The sequence below is a fragment of the Alligator mississippiensis genome, chromosome 5, assembly GCF_030867095.1.
Source record: "Alligator mississippiensis isolate rAllMis1 chromosome 5, rAllMis1, whole genome shotgun sequence".
In the NCBI taxonomy this organism is placed as follows: Eukaryota; Metazoa; Chordata; order Crocodylia; family Alligatoridae; genus Alligator; species Alligator mississippiensis.
The window spans coordinates 146,990,777-147,006,910 of record NC_081828.1 but is presented as its reverse complement, the minus strand read 5'-3'; the positions used below and the strand labels follow the sequence as shown (position 1 = coordinate 147,006,910).

The 16,134-nt window shown below is 43.2% G+C and overlaps 1 protein-coding gene across 5 annotated transcripts in view; it reads left to right on the top strand.

Moving 5' to 3' along the window:
• Positions 1-16,134, top strand: part of RARB (retinoic acid receptor beta) — a 528,277-nt gene that overhangs the window by 397,436 nt on the left and 114,707 nt on the right. The gene's annotated exons all lie outside the window — the stretch shown is intronic.

Here is a 16,134-nt window from a genome sequence, read left to right as displayed (position 1 = left end):
CCAATTCCCACTGGTCCCCCCCGGTGAGTTTGTAAATGGCCACCAGATCCCCTCTCATCCTTCTCTTGTGGATGCATTTCATAGATGTTAGGGTCGGAAGGGACCTCAATAGATCATTGAGTCCGACCCCCTGCATAAGCAGGAAAGAGTGCTGGGTCTAGATGACCCCAGCTAGATACTCATCTAACCTCCTCTTGAAGACCCCCAGGGTAGGGGAGAGCACTACCTCCCTTGGGAGCCCGTTCCAGACCTTGGCCACTCGAACTGTGAAGAAGTTCTTCCTAATGTCCAATCTAAATCTGCTCTCTGCTAGCTTGTGGCCATTGTTTCTTGTAACCCCCGGGGGCGCCTTGGTGAATAAATACTCACCAATTCCCTTCTGTGCCCCCGTGATGAACTTATAGGCAGCCACAAGGTCGCTTCTCAACCTTCTCTTGCGGAGGCTGAAAAGGTCCAGGTTCTCTAGTCTCTCCTCGTAGGGCTTGGTCTGCAGGCCCTTAACCATACGAGTGGCCCTTCTCTGGGCCCTCTCCAGGTTATCCGCGTCCTTCTTGAAGTGTGGCGCCCAGAATTGCACGCAGTACTCCAACTGCGGTCTGACCAGCGCCTGATAGAGGGGAAGTATCACCTCCTTGGACCTATTCGTCATGCATCTGCTGATGCACAATAAAGTGCCATTGGCTTTTTTGATGGCTTCGTCACACTGCCGACTCATGTTCATCTTGGAGTCCACTAGGACTCCAAGATCCCTTTCCACCTCCGTGCCACCCAGCAGGTCATTTCCTAGGCTGTAGGTGTGCTGGACATTTTTCCTCCCTAGGTGCAGCACTTTGCATTTCTCCTTGTTGAACTGCATCCTGTTGTTTTCTGCCCACTTGTCCAACCTGTCCAGGTCTGCCTGCAGCTGTTCCCTGCCCTCCGGTGTGTCCACTTCTCCCCATAGCTTTGTGTCATCTGCAAACTTGGACAGAGTACATTTCACTCCCTCGTCCAAGTCACTGATGAAGACATTAAAGAGTATCGGTCCAAGGACCGAGCCCTGTGGGACCCCACTGCCCACACCCTTCCAGGTCGAAACCGACCCATCTACCACGACTCTCTGGGTGCAACCCTCCAGCCAATTCGCCACCCACCGGACTATGTAGTCATCCAAGTCACAGCCTCTTAACTTGTTCACCAGTATGGGGTGGGATACCGTATTGAAGGCCTTCCTGCAGTCTAAGTATATGACATCCACCCCTCCTCCTGTGTCCAGGCATTTCATAACCTGGTCATAAAAAGAGACTAGATTGGTCAGGCACGATCTGCCCGCCACGAACCCGTGCTGGTTTCCCCTCAGCATAATTTGTCCTGCCGGGCTCTCACAAATGTGAGCCTTGATAATTTTTTCAAAGACTTTGCCAAGGATGGAGGTGAGACTGACTGGCCTATAGTTGCCCAGGTCCTCCTTCCTCCCCTTTTTGAAAATGGGGACCACATTGGCCCTTTTCCAGTCCTCCGGGACTTGGCCCGTGCTCCACGAGCACTTGAATATTCCCGCCAGTGGCTCGGCAATGATGTCGGCCAGTGCCTTCAGCACCCTCGGATGGAGCTCATCCGGGCCTGCCGACTTAAAGGCATCCAGTTCTTCCGAGTGACTCTGCACCATCTCAGGAGGCTGAATAGATTCAGGCCCTTTAGCCTCTCTTCATAGGGCCTGCCACGCTCGCTGCCCCCTGACCATGCGAGTGGCCCTCTTCTGTGCCCTCTCAATGCTGTCCACATCCCTCCTGAAGTGCAGTGCCCAGAACTGGATGCATTACTCCAACTGTGGCCTGACCAATGCTGCATAGAGGCGAAGGATCACCTCTCTGGACCTGTTCGTGATGCATCTGTAGATGCACGACAAGGTGTGGTTAGCCTTACTGACCACTTCCTCACATTGGCGGGTCATGTTAATCCTGGAGTCAGCAGTTACTCCAAGATCCCTTTCTGCCACTGTGTTGACAAGAAGGGTGTTCCGCAGCCTATAGGTGTGTTGCTGGTTCCTTCTCCCTAGATGCAGCACCTTGCACGTGTCTGCGTTGACCTCCATCCTATTCTCATCCGTCCACCTTTGCAACCTGTCTAGATCTAGCTGGATTCTGTCCCTCCCCTCCAGTGTGCCCACCTCGCCCCACATTTTGGTATCATCAGTGAATCTGGACAGCATGCTTTCCACACCCACATCCAGCTCACTGACAAATATGTTGAACAGTACAGGATCAAGACCTAGGGGACTTCATTGCCCATCTCACTCCAGGTCGAAAACGACCCATCCACCATCACTCTCTGGGTGCGACCATCTAGCCAATTTGCCACCCATCTGACTGTGTAGGCACCAATGCCACAGTCACCTCATTTTTTTAAGAGAATGTGGTGAGAGACAGTGTCAAAGGCCTTCTTAAAGTCCAGGACTTTAGTTAGTTGTATCAATGTACTGCACAAACGTATAACCAAAATGTGCATCTGCTATACTACTCCTATTGTGAAAAAGAAACTGGCGCAGTTTCCTTCAGCAGAGTTGCATTACGGATCTAAGCTAGCTCATGTAGGAGGAATATAGACATACTAGCACATACCTTGTCTGCCTATATCCTTAGACCAACACGGCTACAACCTAAACCCCTGCGACATACTAGCACAGCACTCTGTCCGAACTACTATACACTGTTTCTCACATGGCTGAATAGTTTGTGGTGAGTGCTGTAGTAACACAGCTCTACTACTTCCAGTACTTGAGTTAGCTCAGGTACCTCTACAAAGCACTGTGCTGTACTGTATACCTTTAGTTACTTAAGTGCAAATTTTATCTCTACTATAGACAGAGCTGTAGAAAAAACATTGTAAACTTTTGGCATCTTGAATCAACAGCCAGATTTTGCCTCCGCTTGGAAATACTCATCCAGACTGGTATGCAGTTTTGCTTCAAAACATGAACATGCCCTTGGAATGTGTGTGTAAGCAGTCTCTTACTAAGTCCCTTACATTGGCACCTCACATCAGTGTATTTTTAATGGCACTAAATATATCACTTGGTTGTGTAGTTACCAAAGCCCTTTGGTTTTCCACTAGATGCACCAGATGCTCCTGCAATAATGGCCATTTTCAGAAAGGCACAAAAACACAATTATGTTTAAAATGGTTTTGAGTGCAGAGCACTTCCATTCTCAAAATTAACTGTAACAAGTAGGCTTTTGGTATACATGTTCATTGTCAATGTGCCTAATTTGCAAGTAAAACAGTGCCTTCCTCTTCACCCCCTCCAATTGCCAACCCTGCAATCTGAACCATCAGTCTCAAAAGTAACTTAAGCTTTTGTGGCTTTTGCATCCCAAACAAGTATGAAGATTCTACAGCACAGTCTGCTATCAGTTACACCTGTGTCAACTCCACTGACCTCTGTAGGGTTTGCACAGGTGTTACCAAGTTGCCTTTGTAACCGGCATCAGTGGAGCCTTACCTCTATCATGTGATAGGGCATTCTTATATAACCTTACCTAATGGGGAAATCTTATATAGGGCTGACTCATGGTAGGCTGTTGGGGCCAGGAAATAACATTTAGTATTAGCATGTCTTTTGAAATCAGTGTTCAAGGTGAGCTGTTTTTTTAGCAGAAAAAAGGAGTAAATGAAGTATCCTGTATCTCTACAAGCACCTGGCAGAGAAGTGGTGAAGATGACTGCAGTATATTGAAACTGTTCCTGTAAGCAAATGATATTTTGGGTGGGAAGGAAGAATGATTAGGGGCATGGAGAGGCTTTCATATCAGGAGAGATTAAATAGGCTAGGATTTTTCAGCTTAGAAAAAAGATGACTGAGAGTAGGCAAGGCAGAGGTTTAAAAAATAATAAATGGTGCAGAAAAAGTAAATAGGGATATATAACTTACTGTTTCACACAACAGTAAAAGAGCTAGAGAACATAAAATGTTTAAAATTAACAAAACAAAGTTATTTTTTGTACAGTGTATATAATTAACCTTGGAAACTTACTTCCACAAGGTATTGTGGAGGCTGCTAATTTAACCCAGATCAAAAGGGATTGGATGAATTCATGAAGGAAATGTCTAGCAGTAAGTAATGAAAGTGTCAGATAGGGGTGCAGCCTCTGAATTAGAACATCCTAAATCTCTAAATGCTGGAAACTGCAGTAGAAGAGCAGGGGTTGGAAAACTCAGTACATACTCTCCTTACCCTCTGTGTCAACATCCACTCTGCCACTGTGTGAGACCGGATACTGGGTTAGACAGATCTGTGTCCCAGCACAGTAACTGGCAGTTCTTATGTTCAAGTCTTTTCTGTATTTAAGCATGTTACAGGGCCTAAAGATATGCAGTTGGTAACTTGGTACTTTGAAAATCACACTTGGTTACTGGTGACCTAAAATCAAGTGTGATTCTTAGGAATGTAAATACCTTTAAAAATCTGCTCCTTAGCCTGTTTGTGCCTCAGTTTCTCATCTGCAAAATAGGTGTAATAGCATTTCCCTTCACAGAGGTGTTGTAAGGATAAACTTGTGAAAGATTGTGTGGAGCTTTGATACGGTGGCACTGAGAACCATATAAGTAGCTTGGATAGAAAGAATGCTAAACTGTAGTAGGTGTAGACCTGCTGAAGATGTATATTGCAGTGAGAGCATGGAGGGGACTGCAGAATCTGAGAGCCATTCAAAATGTGAAGAGCATGATGATCCATGGAAGAGTGGCGCTTGGGAAGACCAGGTGTGAGATGAGACCATTGACTACCCCAAAGACTTGAACGGCAAAGTCGGGTGACTGAATTCAAGTGGGAAACGGACTAATAAGGAACAAAACTATTTGTGATTCAACTGATAACCAGGGTAAAGTAAAGGATATTGTGAGAAATTGACTCCACTGGGCAAAGAATGGCTTATCTTTTCACAGGTGGTAAAATTGCATTTCAAATGAATGACCTGATGAAGAATGTCTTGCATTCAGAAGCTTGTCTAACTCTATCTCTTCTATGCAGTTGGTCCAATAAAAGATATCACCCTAAGAAATCTATCCCAAATGAACACATTACCAAGAAGTGAAGGAACTGAAATACACGAAAGAACAGACAAATAGCAAAGACTTGCTTGCAATAAATCACAACACAGTATATAACACTGCTATGCCAGTACTGAGACACTGAACTTTATTTGTTGGCCCTAGTCACCTGATAGGAGTCAGGGCTTCAAAATGTTATACTCCTGTCACATAGTCAGGGTCAGTGTCTGCTGACACCACTGGCTACTGTTATATGACTCCCCTGGTTAATGTTACAGCTTTGCCATTGGAACTTGGCAATTTTGTTGATGAAAGGCGTGAAGGAATAGGATCCAGATCACTCTTGTAACTGTATTAGATTGACTAGGCTAAATGAAATAAACAGGAATAAACACTTTTTTTTTTTTTTTTTTTGCCACAAAATGTGCAGACCTGAATTGGAATGCCTGCAGGTAGTTAATGTGTTGAGTAAAAAGCAGCCATTTCCCCAGATTAGCTCATCAGGGTCAAGCTGCGTGTTAACACTACTTAAGTATTGTAATCATTGACATTAAAGCACTTTACTAGTCTGTTTTTTACAAAGCCCATCCCCTAGCTTTTGAGCAGAGGCTTCAGGGTTTGCAAAACTTGTAAAGTAGTACCTGCTGTATTAACTGCTTTTAATATAACTACTGTGACCCTTTAATAGAGCAGTGAAATGAGCTTGTATGGAAGGAGCCTTACAGCAGATGTGCAAGGCTGAGGCCAGAGTTTTAGCAATCAGATGCTACTTTCCTGACAGGTAACTACACAGAAACCTTCTGTCCACATACTGCTACACTGATCTAGTTTTTTCTTGAGTGTACTGCATATGACAATGTCAGACAGTAGGCAATTCATTTCCAACAAAAAAGCTCCTTTGGCTAGGTGAACTCATACTTGAACTACCTCCGTACAACTTGTAAATCAAGCTACCTAATTGTTTGGTTGTCTGAGATATTGGTACACAAGTTTAATGAGTAACATGACTCGTCACCATAACAGCCAGTGACCGTTTAAGTGTCTTTTTCATGACCAATTATTAAAATCAACAAGCTACATGCTTTTTTTTTTAATTTCTCTTTTTCACATTGAATTGTAAAATGGGCCCCACCATTTGTTTTGAGTTTCCATGGTTACAATTAGTACAAATTGGGAAAAAAAATGCATGGGGAATTTTCTGATTTCTTCAGGCATTTTTATAACACATTTTTATGGTGTATTGAGGTGGTATTTGGTACCTGTTGGAGCCTCTGATTACTGTCATTGCCACTAAAGCTTCATCAGCCTCAGTAGATCCAGAAATGTATCCTTACTCAGAGGACAAGCCTGTGATCCAGAATATGTTCACTTGAGAAAAAGGCAACTGGTAAAAACTGGGAAGATAACTTGTGTTGTCATTTTTTGTGTGTGTGGTCTTGTATTCCCTCTGAACCCCAAGCTGTCATCTAAATCAGTTTTTTAAGGGTAAAAGATCAGGTCCTTTGTATTTACTTAGCAGGAGCAGAATTGTTGTGGTTGTTGTTTCTGTTATGATATCATTTAGGGGCCCCAGACAACATCAGGACGTGCCAGGACTATGTATTGTACAAACAGAGTGGAATATGTGGTCCTTCCCAAGATTGCTTGCAATCTAAATGAAAAAGATACACAAAAGAAGGAGGAAATGTTACTCCGTTTTACATATGGTTCTGTGAGTCGAACACCAAGCTAGGCACACTGGTATATTACTAGACCACTGAAAGTGTTATTGTGATCACCGTCTGCACTACATTGTGTCCCTTTATAAAATGGTAGAAATAATTTCTGCGGAGAAACCCTTATACACTTGCAAGACTGAGGATACAGTTTAGCTTTGGGGTGCCATGTTTGAACCACATGTAATGAAACAGGTTCCCTGCTGCTTTATTTGGTAAAAGTTATGCTGATGAAGTGCAATTTTTCCACTTGGTTTCAATGGTAGGGCTTTCTGATGGCGCTGCTACTCCCGTTAGTGAATTAATACACCTTATTTGAGACAGTTCTACCAATAGAAATCTTCAGTGTAGATGCTGCATCAGATGGATCAAAGATTTTCCCAGGGAAACCTGTGTCAGGTGCAAATAGAAACCACTTCTCCTGTGTCACAGTTTATCTGGCCATCCCGTCCTTCCCCAAGGTCACTACTTTCGAGACTTGGTTTTATATCTTCATGTTAGGAAGGGATGGGATATTTGACTGTGTTCCTTACTTGGACTGTGTTGATTATTAGTGGGCTTATTATTAAGCAGTTAGTGATGTCCATACATTAAGTGATTTTGACAGCTGTATTTTTTTTTAGCATACTGTAGGAATTTTGCATGGTGTTCAATACATGTCTAAACAGTCATGGTTAGTTTTTAAACTAACAGAAAAAGATAATTTTGGATTAGGCTCGAAAAGTAGAAAGCTGCATTATAAAAATTAAATGTAAGCTTTTAATCTTCCAATGTCCCTTATGAAAATGTAATGTCATTCCAATAGATTCATAGATGTTAGGGTCGGAAGGGACCTCAATAAATCATCGAGTCCGACCCCCTGCATAAGCAGGAAAGAGTGCTGGGTCTAGATGACCCCAGCTAGATGCTCATCTAACCTCCTCTTGAAGACCCCCAGGGTAGGGGAGAGCACCACCTCCCTTGGGAGCCCGTTCCAGACCCTGGCCAGTAAAAAGTCAGCCTGAGGACTAATTTTTTTTGGCCTTCAGCCAAAATCATGTAGCTCCAGTGTATAGTGATTAGTTGATTTTGAGCCTTTTTGGAGACCTCAGCTGTCTTATAGAGAGTGGAAGTATGTCTTGATTAAAATCAATGCTTGAAAAATTATGACCAGGAATTAAAAATAAAGAAATTATGTAACATCATAGTTTAAAGGCAGATGTGTGCAGCTGACAAGACTGGAACTCATTATAACAAAAATTCTAAGTATACAAATAAAAGAAATACAAGCTGTTATACACTTCTAAAAAAGTAGAAGTCTTGTCTCATTATGGCAGCTTCTATTTAAATCCAAGTTTTAAATCTCCTAAACTATTCAGAAGGGTTGATGATGATGGTGTTCCAGTTTAGCAAGTGACAGATCACACTTAATAATATTTATACAAAGGGTTTTTTTTTCTTTTCATAGTTTCAGTCAATTCTGCTTCCCTGTTAACAGAATACATTTTGTTTCATAGGCTTCTGCACATTTGAAATCATCAACAGTACAATGGTCAAGCAGAGACAACTTCAGTGACTGAAAGAAAAATGAAATTTCAAGAAGGCTTTTTTTTAATAACAAAGCATCTTCAGGGGGGGTTTAAAGTTAGAAAATCAAAGTCTTTACCTGTTATATCCTTTTGTTTTCATCCCACTGTTGTTTGGGATCCGCACCTGTTATATATATGGTAAGAATAGCAGGGATTCATAACCCAGCAACAGTACTCAGCCAGAATCCTCTGTGACCGGGTCAAACATACACACACTGAAGGTTCACGGCCAGGTTACTAAGTCAAGGCTGGCAAGTCTCCATGATAATGTTTTCTTTCTCTCTCACTTTTTTTTTTTTTTTGGTCCGTCTTCCAAACAATAGGTTTTTTCTTTAAAAAAATAATCACCTAACAATGAAAACTATTTAAGTATGACCAAATCAAAAGCAGTTTTTATTAAAAAGTTGGGTCAGGGCAGGATTCTTATATTTTGGATTTAATTTTATAATATAGTTTTAGGTGGCACATGAAAGAAATAAATTTGTATTGAAACAATTGAAATCCACTTTTCCAGTTCCTGGCTTTTTCCTGGAAGAAGATTAAACACAGACTTTTTTTCCCCCCAGACTAGACATAAAAATTAAGTGATCTACAATATATAGTTATTTTTTCAATGTTTGGAGGCTTATAAATAACTTCTACAGTGAAATGCACACATACAAGCTGCAGAGAATCTGGTTCTAATTACTTGTACTTTAGTTGAACTTTGGCGTTTCCTTTGACTTTCTGTCTAATGTATGTGAGCTGTGTGCCTTGCACTCCAGCAGTGAATTCACAAAAAAAGAAGAAAAAAGTCCAGACTGACTCTTCTTGGTGCCAACAAAAATGAGGGTTAACAGAATGTTTTGACCAAATGCAACACTTTACTATTCACCCTAATTAGCTGAAATTGCTCCTTCCCACCGGGGACCCTGAGCTCAGTATTCAGAATTCCCTTGGGGCTATGCAGGAAATGCCATTTGCTTTACAACTTCTTATTCTTTTAAGACTCAGTGTGCATTAACATGCAGGCCTAATAATCTGAATTCCTAGTAAAACGAAAGGGATTTCATAATGCTTGCCTGCTTCTAATCAGTCACAACATAAAATACTTCAATCTGTCAACATGGTTTAGCTAACAGTAAATTAGGTCTCACGAAGCACACTGTTGCTTAAAGATTTTATCTGCTACTTTATCTAACCTTTAGAAAAAATTTCAAACATGTTAGGAATCGTGAAGTGACCTATTGTTTGAGAATCCCTGTATTTATTAGTGGCACTCGGGTGTTTCAAAACTGCATGAGGCTGTATTTTCTCAGGTGAATTGAAATTCCAAAGTGTCACATCTTTCAGAAATATTAGGGGGAAAAAAAACTGTTTCTGTTTTCCCCTTTGGGGAAATCAATCCCTAAAATTGATTATTAAAAAAAATGTCTTAGCTGGGACTCCACCCTCCTGGCTATAAAGAAGAAATACACAGTTACTGTACACTTTGTTCTCCTGCTGTTGTTACGTAACCCTCCCCTGTGAAGTAGTTAATCGGACTTTGTACTGATACATTTGCACCTCTTGTCCAGTGACTTGAATTGATTTAAACCTCTTGCACCATCCCTTGGAGCTGCCAACATAGTACTGTTCAGATACCTGAACTGAGAGAAGGAAGCTAAGTTCTCTTCAGCAGCATAGAGCTCATGTGATCTGAGTTTAGCTGTCTGAGGAAAACTATTGAATCTTGCCTGTAACTGAAAATAAACATGTGCCTGTCCCATAATTGTATTTTCTTGTGACAAATAGGCTTGGGACAGCTATTACACGTATAAGTATAAGTGCTCAGAATAGGTGATCAGATTATACTGATCAGTGATAATAATACTTGTACTACAAATAATATTTACACTATAATTATACTGATCAGTATCAGTGATCAGAAACCAATTCAAATCTGTAACACAATAAAAGTTTACAGCGCATGAGCTGCTTTCAAAGTGTCCGAAACCGGTTTAAGATGAACCTAGATGGATTTAGTATCAGACTTAACAGATTTAGGTTAAAGCAGATTAGTCCCAGGTCCCTTGCAGATTCAAGTTAACTCAGTCTCCAAGCATCCCAGGATGCTTTGCACCTCCCCCACAAACCCACCCTCACAGGATGGGTGGCCTAGCTTTGGCCCAAGCTGTTTGCTCCAGCCCAGCAGGAAGGCTTGCTTTAGCACCCCCTGGCTTCTAGCCTGGGCCACTGCAGGCATGTGGCTGCATTTCTGGAATCAAAAGTGAATGTCCGTTCACTTGCTTATTGGTTCAATCTACACAGTTTGGACTAGCCTGCAAAGATTGGACTGATTCAGCCTCAGGCTTTTTGATTGTCTGTACTTGGCCATAAAGCAGAATAGGTGTTTGTTCCTCTGACATGCTCATTCCAGTATATGGGTTAAGCTAGTTCAATAGCTGAATATATCTCAGTTGGTTTGGGAGCGTCTTCTGTTTGTTGTTTTTTTGTTTGTCATAGCCATTTTTAAACTGTCCAGCTGGACAGTTCTGTAGCAGCTTCCCCAGCATCTTCAGTTGCTGACTTTGCTTAGTGCATTTATGAACAGAGCTGGGTGTCTAATCTCTTTCTAAGTAACACAAGTTCCTGTGGTTTAGCTGAGTCTGACATATGGTTAGCAATTTGAACACTACTATTGGATGCTGTTGCCTCTTTGGAAGGAACCCATCAAAAGTAAACAGAAGCAGATCAGAATTATTCCTAAAAGTCTACTTTCTCCTAACTGAAATCACATAAGAATAGGAAGAATTCAATTCTTTCACTGAATGACATAACCCTCTTTACCCATGGAAAGTCTAAAAACTGCTTTTTAGACTGACTGAGAGCTGAATGAGCTAATATAGAATGTGTTGTTGTCTGCTAAGATTGCAGAGTTTTAGAGCTAAATTTTTACCATTCCACAAACTGATTGGGAGCCACTAAGATGCATGAAATATAAGGTGCAGAATGTTTAAGGCCTCTCAAGGGCATTTGATTAATCTAACTTTAATTTAAAAGGACTAATAGATTATTGATTTAAGCAGAATGACTGTGCACAAATCAATAACAGAGTATTCTGTGTCTATCTTAAATACTAAAAATGACTATTGAAAAAAGGAATATGGTGGTTTTCATCTCTTTTTTCTTTTATTAACTTTCATTAAGGGAAAATACTTTAATAAACTGTATTTAGTAGAGCAGGCAACTTACTTGTAACTGGTTTAGCAAATTTTAGAGTGTGTAGTGATGAAATGTAGCACAGTATAAGTGTGGCCATTGCTTGAATCTTGTATTTGGCCATGTGTAGTTCTCTATTACTCTGTTTTTCATCCAGTTATATCTCATTATAGTTATAAGCAAGAACTATATCCATACTAATAATCATGTCTTTGCTTGCAGTGAACTGCTGGATCCTAGTTTGCAGTCTTTTAACAGGTCTGACAGGGGGCAAATGGCCAGGCCCAGTCACAGCACCAGCCTGCCCACCTGTCTTTGGGCACACTGCCCACCTTACTCGCCTGCCTTGTTGTTAAATTAAGATGGTACTAGGTGGGAGGCCGCCCTTCAAGTGCCCTGATGTCAAAGGGCAGTATTCACAGAACTCCGACCTCCCCTTTATCATGTCCCATGCCTTGCAGATGTTTCTGTGAGTTGTGCTACGCTCTGGCCTGAGGCCAGACCCAACTCAGCACAGTGTTAGGCCTCTCTCACGCTGCCCTTTTTAGAGCTTCGTGCATATTGACCCCACCCCCCCCATGATGGTCTACCACTCCACCTGATCTCACCAAGCCTCTTTCATTCATGCCCCTTACCAGGTCACATTCACCCCACCCTGCTCCTTTCCGCAACCACGTAGGTCATCAGGCTTTGCTTTCCTTGGCTGTCCTTGGCCAGGGCTGGCACAGCCTTTCGGCGACCCTCATCTGCACGATGGCTGAGCAATTAGCCAAATAGTGGATTAACTCCTCCCCTGGTGCCTCACGAGGTAACCCCCGGATCTCATATTGGGGTCAGTAACTCGCCCCTTTCACTCATGACTTTCCCTATGACGCCTCACTCAGCCTCAGGCCTACTTGCCTCCTCAGGCACCTGAATGCTTACTTGGGTCTCTTTGCCCCTTTCCTCACAGGGCCTCAACACACTCACCCCCTTCTCTTGGGCTCAACACACTCGCCCCCTCTGCTGAGGCTCTGGGATCTTACACCTCCACAGGCCCATGGGCATACCTGGCCCCACTAGCCTCCAGGATCTTACACCCATATGGGCTTAGATGCCTCCTGATAGGTGTGCCTGGCCCCACTACCTTCTCTGGGCTCGGGTGCCCCTCCCTGGGTGTGCCTGGCCCTACTCCCCTCCACTGTTGTTAACCCAGTAAATGGTGGAGGCTGCGGTTTTAAGGCACCCCTTATTGCCTTTCCCCAGGGAGGTAACTGGCCTGGCATTTCTTGGGGACTATCCCCCCACAGCCAGTTCCACCAGGCCTCCCTTCCCCAGCAGTCATACCAAGGGCAGAAGTCTCCTGCCATCCCCATAGCTCCTGCCCTCACCTCCAAGATGTTCCATGAGTATCAGCGCAGCTGGGTAATGTTGCTCCTTCAGCTGCTAGCAGCAAACTGCTGCTCTAGCACAGAGAGCCAGGATCTTAAAATGGCTGCCTCATCTGGGCTGGCCTGCACATGTCTTCTACCTGGTCTCCTCCTTAAAGTGGCAGAAACCAAAGGTGCTCTGCCACCCACCTTCACCCTTACAATGGTTCCTGGGGGATGCTTTCCCTCATAAATGACTGGTGCCTCCTGAGACTGGGGAGGCGCGCCATTTGTAGGCAGCATTGGGGACTGCCTGGAGATGCCGGTGGCAGTCAGAGGCAAGCGGGGAATGCCTGCAGACACTGGCGCTGGTGGCAGTGGGGGGGGGAGGGGTGGTAGTTGGCAAGTGGGAACCGCCCACAGATGCCAGAGCAGGGGGTGGTGGTCAGTGAGTAGGGACTGCCTACAGATACCAGCAGCTGCATTGGTGGAAAGGGGAGGGTGGGTGGTGAGCAGCAACTGCCCGCCGAAGCTGGCGGCGGCTTTGGCAGCAGCCAATCTCAGAGGGGCCACGTGCCCCCCCATGCCCTTCCTACACGTCACCCATGCTTTCCCTGCTGCTCACAAAGCAGGCTCCCTCACAGCCTGTAATAGCCCTTAAGTGGTGAGCACCTCATTGGTGCTCCACCACACAGGGAATATACTTCCTTGGAGTGACAGTAACTTTACTTGAGCAGAAATACTAGAAATGATCCTATTATCTGATCCCACTTGCCTGACACTTGAGGCTTCTGTTAGTGAGTTTGAAGAGCTCTAGTTGATGACAAATTGTGGATTTAATACAAACATAATATTTTAGTAAAGTGAGAAATATCATGGGCACTAAATCTTGATTAGAATTTTCTATTAAGTAATATTCTTGGGGTTTTGTGTTAAGGCCCTTGAGATTTAGTTCTGCCTTTGTATCTGTTTAGATCCAAGTTCACAAGTTAATGACATTTGTATGTATGTGTTGAAAAGTTAGAGGAATTTGTCTAGGCAGCAGCAGAACAGCTAAGTAAAGTAAGAAAATGTATTGCATGTCTACCATAAATATGAAGAATGATGGCAGTGAACCACAGAGAACTAAAGCCGATGTTTTGTAAAGATATAGTTTGCATCTCTTATCTTGCTTTCTGGGGCTTTCATGTCTTTTTCTGGTAAGGAGTAACTAATACCTCAACAAATTCAAAATAAATGGCCATCCAGAAGTGTCAGGGGAAGAGAGAGACTGTCAGAATACTTGAATATCCCCTTTTTGGAATGGTTTTCCAACATCAGCCTCCTATACAGGATAGCAAAGAAAAATTATTGAATTAGGCCAGTTTCAGAGTTGAAAGACCTATTTTAGGATTACTCAGTCCTTCTTGATCCCAGTCTTACGCATTTATGCATAAATCATTTGTCTCTTAAAGTTCTTTGAGGAGGTTTCATATTCTTCTGTGACATCATAGGATTCTGAAAATGATCTTTCTGTGGAAACAGTCAAGACATATTAGTGCACGTGCAGTTAGAAAACATAGAAGAATGGTTTCACAAGCTGATCCCTTGCATAAACTGGATTTGGTGCTTCAATATACATGTGTTTCAAGGGACCGAATCTGGAACATGAGTCAGCGTCTGCCCTCGTAGTGTAGTCTATAGATTTTATGCATGGGTATCCAAGGCGAAACTTGTCTCAGTATGTAAATCTAAAGCCACTTGCCTTTTGAAAATTAAGTGACAAGATTATGGAAGAGACTGAGTATAAACAACTCATGCTTAGATATGGGAGGTGTAGTTGATGTCATATACTTGGATTTTAAAAAGACCTTGGATATGGTCTCCTACAATGCTCTTATGAAAAAACTGGGGGATTGTGGACTGGCGGAGTCCACAGTTAGGTGGGTTAGGAGGTAGCTTAGGGGTCGAATCCAGAGAGTGTTAGCGGATGAGAATATATTGTCTTGGCAGGAGGTGGCCAGTGGTGTCCCGCAGGGTTCGGTTCCTGGCCCTGTGCTGTTTAATATCTTTATCAATGATTGAGATGGAGTTGTGGAAAGCACTCTGGCCAAGTTTGCGGATGATACTAAGTTATGGGGAAAAGAGGTCACACTAGGGGACAGGATGTGGATTCAAGCAAACCTGAACAAGCTGGAAAGGTGGGGAAAGCGGAACTGGATGCAGTTCAATAAGGATAAATGCACTGTTCATCTGGGGAGAAATAACCAGCGACATGAACATAGGTTAGGAGGAGATGGTCTGGCCAGCACAATAGCTGAAAGGGACATCAGGGTTATGGTTGATCACAGGATTCACATGAGCTGCCAGTGGAATGCTGTAATCAACAGTACTAATAGCATACTGGGATGCATTAGCTGATGCATCACAAGCAGGGCTAAGGAAGTAATACTTCCTCTCTACTCAGTGCTGGTGAGACCCCAGCTGGAGTACTGTGTCCAGTTCTGGGCACTGCACTTCAAAAAAGATGTGGAGAATCATCAAAGGGTCCAGAGAAGGCCACAAGAATGATGGGGCTTGGAGGCCAAAACTTACAAGGAAAGACAAAGGGATCTGGGACTGTTCAATCTGTGGAAGAGAAGACTTAAGGGGGGACTTGGTGACTGTCTGTAAGTATATAAGGAGTACATATTGGGAGCTCGGAGAAAAACTGTTCACTAGGGGGCCCCAGCGGAGGGCAAGGAGCAGTGACCATAAACTGTTAGCAGATGGTTTCAGGTTGTATGTAAGGAAGAACTTCTTTCCGGTAAGGGTGACCAGAATCTAGAATAGACTTCCCAAGGAAGTGGTGCAGTCCCCAACCTTGGAAGTCTTCAAGAGGAGACTTGTGCAGTATTTGTCTAAAACAACAAAATTATGACCTTAGAGAGTGATAGAACCATCTGTTTTACAACAGTTTAATCATCCCTTTTAGAGCATAAAAAATGGAACTACTTTCAGTAACTCTGGTCAAATGTTGACCATCTGTTAAATTTTTTCATAAAATATTGTCTGCATATATTGTCATGGTCATAACTATGTCTTGAACTATATTTGAATGTACCTTTGGCTACTTCATTTGTATTCTTCTCACTCCACCTGCTCACCTAACAGGATTCCTGCTAGGATCTGGAATAGACCTCCCAAGGAAGTGGTGCAGTCCCCAACCTTGGAAGTTTTCAAGAGGAGGCTGGACAAACACCTTGCTGGGATCATTTGGTCTCAGCAGTATTCCTGCCAGAGCAGGGGGGTTGCTCTTGATGATCTTTCAAGGT